This window comes from Engystomops pustulosus, chromosome 8 (assembly GCF_040894005.1).
Source record: "Engystomops pustulosus chromosome 8, aEngPut4.maternal, whole genome shotgun sequence".
Taxonomy (NCBI): Eukaryota; Metazoa; Chordata; class Amphibia; order Anura; family Leptodactylidae; genus Engystomops; species Engystomops pustulosus.
Genome location: NC_092418.1, coordinates 67,270,134 through 67,280,277, shown reverse-complemented (window position 1 = coordinate 67,280,277; position 10,144 = coordinate 67,270,134). Strand labels below are relative to the sequence as shown.

The window sequence follows — 10,144 nt, the reverse complement described above, 5'->3', positions numbered from 1 at the left end:
CTAGATAAAAGCTGGGATAAATCCTTGTGAGCTGCTCCAGCAGGTAGAGGTGACAGGTCTAGTGACAGAGACCTGATGACAGATGTCCTTTAACACTAAAGTCAAGCTTTCATCACTTTAGAAAGACCATCATTGTAATTAATGGTCCTGCATCCAGACATCACCAAGCAGGTCTCCGGCATTCTGATGTGGGGAGAGCTTGACTTCAATGCTGAACCATGACTTTATACAACCAATTTACATTTCACTTCAAAGTAGATTTTCTGAACGGAACTTAGTCAAGACAGGACTAATCAACCTGAGCTGGATCACTCATACACAGCAGCTGGGGGATGTTGCAGCAATTGATTATTCCACCTTTAGGCATTACATCATCCTGTGAAGCAGTGAATAACTGATATATTAGGAGAAGCACTGAGGCAGTGACAAAAGCAAGTCAGCTTCATTATCATAATGTTTTAATTGCTTTATCAGCAAAACCACTCAGCTCAGGGATTAACCAAGATATGATCTTGCATCCGTGTAGCTACAGCACTCTCAAGGTATGTTTGCTTCATATGCATCAAATGGCAGGTATCCTTTAATAAGGTCAATTTCTGATGACAGGTTCCCTTTAAGGTGTCACTATTTGCTGGACAGGTAGACGTCCATTGTAGGTCTAGGTCAAGAATCCTTCCAGTCAGGTTCACGAGAATGAAAAAAAAAAGGGAGCTTAAGGAAAAGTGACAGAATTCTGACAGGAGCCCCTAAGTCTTATGTGATAAATCCTAAAGCAAGGTTAATGGAACCTGTAAATCTCTTTCTCCAGGGGAAGGTCGGTCCAAGGACAGTTATTATTAGCCCGTCACAAAGCCCCTGCGACTACCGGGGCTTTCAGACTGTGCAGCCGGTTACCCTCAGATTCTTTAGTCTAACACAAATCCCGTACAAGCGGCAAACACCACAAGAAGCCGAGATCATGGCGACATAAATCCCTCAGAGACTGCGAGCTAAAAGCTCCAACATTGCTCTACTTCCGGCCCCCTCTAATCCGAGCCGCATGCGCAAAGAGGCAACCTAAACCCCGCCCCTCCTCGGTGATTGGCTGTGGGCGCTGCTGAGACAGGGCTAGCGTCCTGTCAGATTACAGCCCGCCGCGCTATGCCGCGCCCGATCTAAACTGAGAGGGAAAAAAAAATAGAGGAAAAAAAAAAAAAAAAAAAAAGAAACCGCCCAACAGCAGAGGAAGGAGAGAGAGGAGCGAGCAGCACAGTGACGCGGCGGAGGTGTAGTTTGACGCGGTGTGTTACGTGGTGGGGAAGAGAATAAAAAAAGCCCAGCGAGATCCCAGCCGCGAACGAAAGCAGTGACGGAGGAGAGGCAGTGTAACCCGGTAAGAGGAAGGAGGAGGAGAGGGAGAGGCTGGAGGAGAGACATGGAGCAGGCCGCAGCACCGGGCTCTCCCCTCACACTCAGGGGCGCACTCACACTGGGCTCGGGGCTTGGAGCGAGCAATTTCCCCACATTTGTCATTTTCACTATTTAGCTGCTCCGATGCGTTACGTGTCCATGGCTGAGCGTGCAGAGCGCTAACACGGGGCTCCCGCCGCGCCGGCCTCAGGAGGAGACCCAGGGAGGGAAAGCCGCGAAACAAAGGATAATGGCGGCCGCTGTGAGGCAGCCGGCGCTGGCGCCCTGAGCCGGGGGTGGACGCGGCAGACATGGGGGTCACTGGAAGCGGGGGAAAGCCAGGCCGGAGCCCCCCGCATATGGAGGAGAGCCCCTGCCAGGCGTCTGCCCCTCCGTGCGGTGCAGGCAGAGGGGCTGCTAGGTGTTTTTTTTTTTTCATGCGGTTGTAGAATTTTGTGCAGCTTCTGTCATTCCTCAGAGCCCGTGTGTGCCCTGCTCTCCCGCCATGTACATGCCGCCAGCCCCGGGAACATGTAGTGAGTGTCAGCCCCTGCACTATTGCCAGGGCAAGGTTTGGTCATTTCTGGTTTTGCATTTTTGCTTTTTTTTGTGTTGTACGATCAGAATGTAAAATCAGAATTCACTAGAATCTGTCCCTGGTGATCTGCCCTTCTCCAAGTGTCAGTGATGTCATCTGCTGTATAGAAAGAACACATGTCAGATGTTACACATGTTCAGCCTTGTGCTTGTGGCTATAGAGCTGCCTCCCATAGACATCAATAAATACCTTGCACTGCCGCGTCCGTTTCTGGTGTGCGATTCTTGTGCGACAGTGTCAGATCTCCCACAGGTTACAGCTGACAGTGCTTGCCCCTTAGATTGTGTAGACTGAGAAATTAATAAAGGCAATCTTTGGGCTACTTTCGCACATCAGTTTATTTTTCATCTGTGAAAAACGGATCAGTATATCCATGATCAGAGCATAAATATTCATCAGCCAGTTTTTTGAGTGTTCCATTTGTTGTTCTCTACAGAGAGAACACTGGACAAGGGATCCAAAGAAGAAGGAACACAAGTATAGCATTTGTTATATCAAAGAAAAAAAAGCAGAACAGACAAATATTCTTTAATTGTAATACATACTTCTGCCCCATAGACTTGCTGTGTGCTTGAGCCCTGAGTAAGGGATGGTTTCACCTCTCCAAAACACAAGCTTGACACCTCTATAATTGTACCTTTTGTAAGTTATCTTAGTTTTTATTTCCTTCTTTCAATATATTTGATTATTAATCATTAAATAGACTTATTGCTTGGTCATAAATGTTGAATTATGGATGTTGAAGTTAGGGAGGTTCAGGTCAGCTGATCACTTCGTGTATGCAGTGTCCTAGTTGTTGAATATATTCTCTCATCTTTGAACGGCTTCCTGCACATGAACATGTTTTGGACCACTGTTCATTCAACAAGTAGCACACAGCCCCATGTATCTCTATGACCGTGTACACAAGGTCCAATGTGTGTGGGCTGGTAAAGCAGCAGAAAAGCAATGCCCGTACGAAGAACTGAGCCTTCTTGGTTCATGTGCTGGTAGCCTAAGGCTGTCGGTACACTTGAGTTGTCAACATTGAGCTGACAGCTTTACCTCCACATATCTTTTTTGCTTGGTGTGCATGTGTTGTGAATCGGAGAGTTTGAGGTCCTTCTATGCATTACCTGGCTCAAACTGGTGCGCCAAATATTTCCTATCATTACGCTAAACTACTTTCACAGCCAAAATGTATGCATCAGAAACATCTTTGTATTTGTTGTGTGGATATCTTGACATGCAGTATGTTTGTGTGCATTTTCAGTATTTACCCTGTTCTCCAATTGAAAACAATGGATTTCCAACAATGGTTTCCACACTTATGTTTACTGCACTGAATGAAAAAAAAAAGCATTAATCATAAACAAAATATCCCAAGATGTCTTTATGCATCCACTTAGAAGTAAAGAGAGCAAAGGCTCACCCCTCCCTTAATAGTGTGATAATTGTTGTTATATTTTTAGATCTTTTTAACCTAGAGCTGCTATAATCCATGTAATTGAAACGTATACAACGGTGCTCTAGCAATTGCCTGACCAAAAGTGAAAGAGAAACTGGATCCTATGGGCAACACAATCACAAAGCAGTTTTCACAGTGCTAAAGCAGAAAAATAAACGTTAAATTCTGACAGGTTACTAGGTTCTAGCAGCTTTTCTTTTACATACTTTTAATTGGGCTTTTTGCGCCTTATTATTTATTTACTTTCCCGTCTATAGTTTTTCTAATATAATAGTTTTAGTTAAATCAAAATAAAGTTCAAAACAACCCAAGTTCTGGTTTTATTTCTGTATCTGTGTATTACTTCCTTTTAGGCGGGAGAAGTATTTTTGTGGGTTGAAAGTATGACGTTCTCCAAATTACATGGATTAGAGGTGTTCCAGAAATTCCACACACATGATTCTTTCTCCTCTCAGACTGTTACTTACAAGCAGGATGTGTGTATTCTGTAGCTCTGATATGTTTTCTGCCAAAAAAAAACTGTATTTTCTTTAGGGTTTTTATAAGGTCTTGAAAATTCCAGCTAGCGCAGATAAATAAAACACATCCCGCTCTTGTTTTCATTGAAAACTTGTGTATACACTTGTACAAGCACACAGCTTTTGTTACTTGATATTTATTTTACGTGTAGTAGTAATGCAATTACGGAAGAGACAGGATTTGTGATTTAACTCCTTACTCACTGCCATGCCCCACTTGCCTTTCCCAAATGTATGCCTGCTTTGTACAATAATGTACAACAAGGACTCCTGTATTTAAAGAGAACCTGTAGGACAAATTAACCCCCTAAACTAACACACAAATATAATTTCATAAAGGGTGCAGCCGCATGCGCAGTTAAACAGCTGTTAACACTTGAATATACAAATCACAACCGTTCACGCATGTGTCAACCTTGCATTAACGTATGTGTTAACACAATGTTAACTCGAGCGGTTTTGCGTTTTGTAAACGCAAGTGTTAACAGCTGTTTAATTAGACAAATCCTTCAACTGTTGCAATGCCTTTTTAAACGCATGCGTTAAAGGGGTATTCTCTTCTGGACATTCACATTCAGTTTCATTAATCTGCCAAATATATAAATTTCTTCAATTAGATGTTATTTAAAAAAAGTTCCTGTGTGAAGAAAATTTCTCATAAATGTAGTCACATGGTCCCTTAGAAACGAGACTGTGTCCTTGGTTACGGCCACCTCTGCTGGAGTGATAGCACAAGGAAACAAAAAGTTTCTGAATATTAAATGTCTGAGGACTTACTCCTGGTCCAGCCGTCTTGTAATAACGAACATTGAATCCATGTGGCCAGGCAGGGCTCAACAGCGCATATCTGGCCACCGCTGCCAAAATGTGAGGTGGTCGTATCTGAGGAAGCCATCTCCTTTCTAAGGGACAACATGGCTATATTAATGAGAAATTATCTTCACACAGGAACATTTTTCTTTAATAACATCCTATTGAAGAAATGTTTACATATTGCAAATGAATTAATTAACCCCTTTACGCTCTGCAACGGATATATCTGCCGCAGAGCTATGAAGAGGGCTCACGGGCTGAGCCCTCTTCATACCGAGATGGGCTTTGCTGCATATTGCATCAAAGACCCACTGCTATTACCCGCAGTCGGTGCTTGCACCATTTGTGGAGGTTAACCTTTTCTCTGCCGCCTGCACTTAAAATGTGGCAGCGCATGGGCGCCTCCATGTTTCTTCAGGTCGTCGCGTCATCAGGGGATTAGCCACAGGCTCATATGCAAAAACGCCTTATACTGCAATACAGTAGTTTTGAAGTATATGGTAGGAACGATCTGACCATCTAGGGTTAATGTACTCTAGAGGGTCTAAGAAATAGTGGTGGTGGGGGGGGGTTAAAAATTCAAATCCCCCTCCTTTCTCTAGAACTGATGTAAAACATAATAAACAGTAAAAATCACAAACACATTAGTTATAAAAAAAAAACGGTTATTGCTGACAGTGACCTCCAAAACTGGCACCCAAATGTCCGAAATGCAACTTTTACACCTTTGTACATGACATAAAAATGTTATAAAAAGTGATCAAAATGTTGCACAATCCTCAAAATGATAGCAATGAAAACGCCCGGTCATTTAGCCAAAAATGACACATCACACAGCTCCGTACACCAAAGTATGTAAAAGTTACTAGCGTCCGAAGATGGCAAAAAAAATTTTCTTTTTCGTGCACATTCGTTTAATTTTTGAAAATGTATTGAAACGCAATAAAACCTGTATAAATTTGTTATCACTGCGATTGTACCAAACCAAAAAATAAATAAGACAAGTTTTTTGGAATTTTTTTTCCTGCTTCCCAGTACACTGCATGGAAAAATAAATAACATCACTGGAAAATGAAAAAGTTATGGTTTTTTGAAGTTGGAGAGCAAGAAATGAGTTGAAAAAGCCTGCGTAATTAAGGGGGTAACGTGAATGCCCAGATGGGAATACCCTTTTTAAACGAGACGTGTGTCTGCACCCAAAATGCCATTAGAAACATGGCAGGTACTTGTGTAACATGTCTGTGTCTCACACGTGTATAGCAGAACACAGCATGTCAGCAGATAAAGCACAGACACTAGCAATGCTCTACTATACATTACACAAAGACATGAGCAGGGGGATAAGAGGGGAGGGGTAACGGGTGACATCACTTTTTCTCTTCATGTGACCAGCCTCATTTACATAATAAAGAAAATATGATTTTAGAATGGTTAATGTATCAATTGACTAGATAAAGGCTGTGATGGATCCTTGTGAGCTGCTCCAACAGGTAGAGGTGACAGACCTGATGACATGTCTTTTTAAGGGAGTATTAAACTTTCATTTAATTTGTCTGTTATATATAATATTATATTTCTTCAATATCATGCTATTAAAATCCTGTTCCTCGGTGACGATAATTTTCCTTAAATGCAGGTGTGTTGTCCTTCAATACGACCACCACCACACTTTTCCCTTCATGGTCAGGTATTCGCTTTTTAGTTCGGTCTTTCCACCTGGATTCAGTATTCAATATTACAGGATGGCTGTGGGACACTAAGCAACTCCCAGCTGTTTATATGCAAAAACTATTTGTTTGTGCGGCCAAGGTGGTCGTATTATTTACAAAAATCTTGTCTCAGGGACATGGCTAAATTCATGGGAAATTATCTTCACACAGGTAAAAAAAATATTTTTAATAGCTTACAATTTAAGAAATGCATCTAATGAGAGAGATTAAATTAAATCGGAATGCCCTTTTAATGATATAGTGGAGACTCAACAGTAATACAGTATCAAGAGTAGTCATGGTTTATTTTAAATGTAAAAGCGTTCTGTAGATTGTTTTTTTCTTTTTTGAACTTGCTGGCTCTACACCAATTTTGGATGGCCTAATGGGCCAACTGAGTTTGGTACCGTCTTATAACACGCACAAGCATGACATTTGGTGAATCCTTATGAAAAAGTATCTTTTTCTAGTTGTCGTCAGGTAACATAGATTACAAAGATGATCTTTTGACACAGTAGATCTGTGTCCTGATGATGGAAGACCCACTTGGCTTCTAAGATTAATTGGTTGTTAAATTTGACTACTATGAGAGTGCATTCACACGTGACATTAATGCATGTGTTTTGAAGCACATTACAACAGCTGAGAAGAAGAGATTTACCTGATTACATTGCTCATAATATGTAAACCTTGTGTAACACATGCATTTTGTAAATGCAATCAGGTAAATCTGCTCTTAGCTGTTGTGATGCGTTTAAAAACACATGCATTAACGCCACGTGTGACCGCACCCTCATAGACTGACCAACCAATCATCCTTTCAAAGTTCCTAAGAAATTGCCAGCATTTACTTTCTATTAAATATGGCAGATTTAATACTGCAGCTATAGCTTGTCTCTGCCGTTATGTACACCATAGTGGTGAGCATGTTGTTGAGGACTAATTCTTCTAACTTGTTTGGCAGGTTGTCTTATTTGGGGGAACTAGCCTTAACCCGTTCACGACCCGTCGGGTCGGCCGCGGGTGCATGGAGAGGGCTCACGCGCTGAGCCCTCTCCATAGCCGGTAAGTCTTTGCTGCATATTGCGTGGGCGCCGCCATCTTTTCGAGGATCGCCGCTCCCCATGACGTCATCGGGGAGCGGCGATCTGTCGCCATGGTAACCTCGGGTCTCACGAAGACCCGAGGCTACTTTGGGTTAACCCATGCATTACAATGTGCTATCAGCACATTGTAATGTATGAGTAGTAAAATCCCCATATACTGCCATACTGTAGTATGGCAGTATATGATAGGATCGTGCAGACACCCTAGGGCAGTGATGGCGAACCTTTTAGAGACCGAGTGCCCAAACTCCAAACCAAAGTCCATGTAATCATTGCAAAGTGCCAACACGTCTATTTAGCCTAAAATCACACCATACCACTCTATAAGGGACATATAATACTGCTACATGATGACCATTACCAGTACAACAAGATACATACCACCATACTGATAATAAACAGACCACTAAAGAAAGTCCAACATCACCAATTATATCACAAAGCAGGAGCAAGTACAGCGGAGAACACTACCCCCATCTAGTGAGGAACACTACCCCCATCCAGTGAGGAGCACTACCCCCATCCAGTGAGGAGCACTACCCCCATCCAGTGAGGAGCACTACCCCCATCCAGTGAGGAGCACTACCCCCATCCAGTGGCAATATGAAGGATTGTTGAATTCGGCATGGGGTGTGTAGGGTAATGTGTATGTTGTAGGGTGGAGGGTGGGTGCACTGAACAGCAAATCTACATGCAATCAGGCAGGTGAATTTATCATCAAATCACCACATGACACATGTCTGTGGCCACACACATATACGTATATACATATATATACTGCCCTTGGTCTGGAGCTCTGGGCACCTGTGCCATGCTGTCAGTGAGGGCAGTATAGCGCACCCCAGGGTCACTGGCAGCATAGCACAGTGACAGGAGAACTGGACCAGGGGCAGAATATATGTGGCCACAGACATGTGTCATACAGGGCAGTTTGGGACACTAAACAATAAGCACCTACAGTTGTTTAGTGCCCCAAAGCTGCCTGCCTGCTGCCTGTGTAATACACACAGAGCAGCTCCTGCTGCACTCCTCTGTACTCACCGGGCACCGGCTGCTGTAAGCTCCGGCAGTTCCCTCTCACTCTCCTCCTGTTCCCGGGCTGAAGGGGGAGGGGGAGGGAGTGGAGGGGCAGGCACTGACCTGCTGCTGTGTCTCTAGGCAGCACTAATGAGCACAGAGCAGGTCAGACGCAGCCTTCAGTGAAAGAGATCACTGGAGCTCTCGGCGATCAGCAGCTTTTCCTGCCTGCCGGGAGTTCTAATGATTTATATATAGACAGCAGGGGAGATGGTCCGCGTGCCCACAGAGAGGGCTCGGCGTGTCCTCTCTGGCACGCGTGCCATAGGTTCGCCACCCATGCCCTAGGGTTAAAGTACCCTAGGGAGTCTGAAAAGTACTAAAAATAAAAAAAGGTTAGAAAAAAAATTATAATAATAAAACCCTAAAAACTCAAATCACCCCCCTTTCCCTAGAACTGATATAAATATAAATAAACAGTAAAAATCATAAACACATTAGGTATCGATGCGTCCGAAAATGCCCGATCTATCAAAATATGATAACGGTTTTTCACTGCGTTTAATCCCGTAACGGAAAATCGCGCCCAAAGTCAAAAATGGCACTTTTTTGTCATTTAAAATAATTCTAGAAAAAGTGATCACCAGGTCGAACAGTCCTAAAATTGATAACATTGTAAACGTCATCAAAATCCGCAAAAAATGACACCACCCACAGCTCAGTACACCAAAGTATAAAAAAGTTATTAGCGCCAGAAGATGGCAAAATCCCCCCCAAAAATTTTTTAACATTTTTTTAAATGTATGAAAACATTATAAAACCTATACAAATTTGGTATCCCCGTAATCGCACAGACCCAAAGAATAAAGTAGACATGTCATTTGGGGCGCACAGTGAAATCCGTAAGATCCAAGCCCACAAGAAGACAGCACAAATGCGTTTTTTTTAACCAATTTCACTGCATTTGGAATTTTTTTCCCGCTTCCTAGTACACGGCATGGAATATTCAATACCATCACTATGAAGTGCAATTTGTTACGCAGAAAATAAGCCGTCACACAGCTCTGTACATGGGAAAATAAAAAAGTTATGGATTTTTGATCATGGGGAGTAAAAAATGAAAAAACAAAAAAGGGCCAGGTCCTGAAAGGGTTAAAGGACACCTTTCAGGTGGATTTGCATCACTAAGCCTCCCACTGCCCCCTCTTTCAGCTTTTCCTGTCCATGCCTGCAAAAAAAAAAAAAAAAACACAATTTGTCTGGATTTCTTGCCCTCTGTGCTTTACTGCGCATGTGCAGTAGTTATGGTGCACATGCAATCACTTCACAGTCGTGGGGAGTAGGGAGATGCATTCCATGTGGCTTATCAGACTCCTCCTCAGGTAAGCATGGTTTTTCTATTTATACTCCCATGGAGTTCTTAACCCCTTGACGCTATGCGCCGTAGCTGTACGGCGCAGAGGTGCGGGGGGGGGGGTGTATGAAGAGGGCTCACGGGCTGCGCCCTCTTCATACAGCGGTGGGGTTTGTTGCATATTGCAGCAAAA

The 10,144-nt window shown here is 43.1% G+C and overlaps 1 protein-coding gene across 2 annotated transcripts in view; it reads left to right on the top strand.

Moving 5' to 3' along the window:
• The first annotated feature begins 1,194 nt into the window (after window positions 1–1,194).
• Window positions 1,195–10,144, top strand: part of CREB1 (cAMP responsive element binding protein 1) — a 46,395-nt gene continuing 37,445 nt past the window's right edge. Inside the window, exon 1 of one of the 2 annotated variants that reach the window (XM_072121050.1) lies at window positions 1,195–1,372. The gene's annotated coding sequence lies outside the window, so the exon portion shown is untranslated. The remainder of the gene's footprint in view (window positions 1,373–10,144) is intronic. The other variant, XM_072121049.1, reaches the window with a different exon arrangement.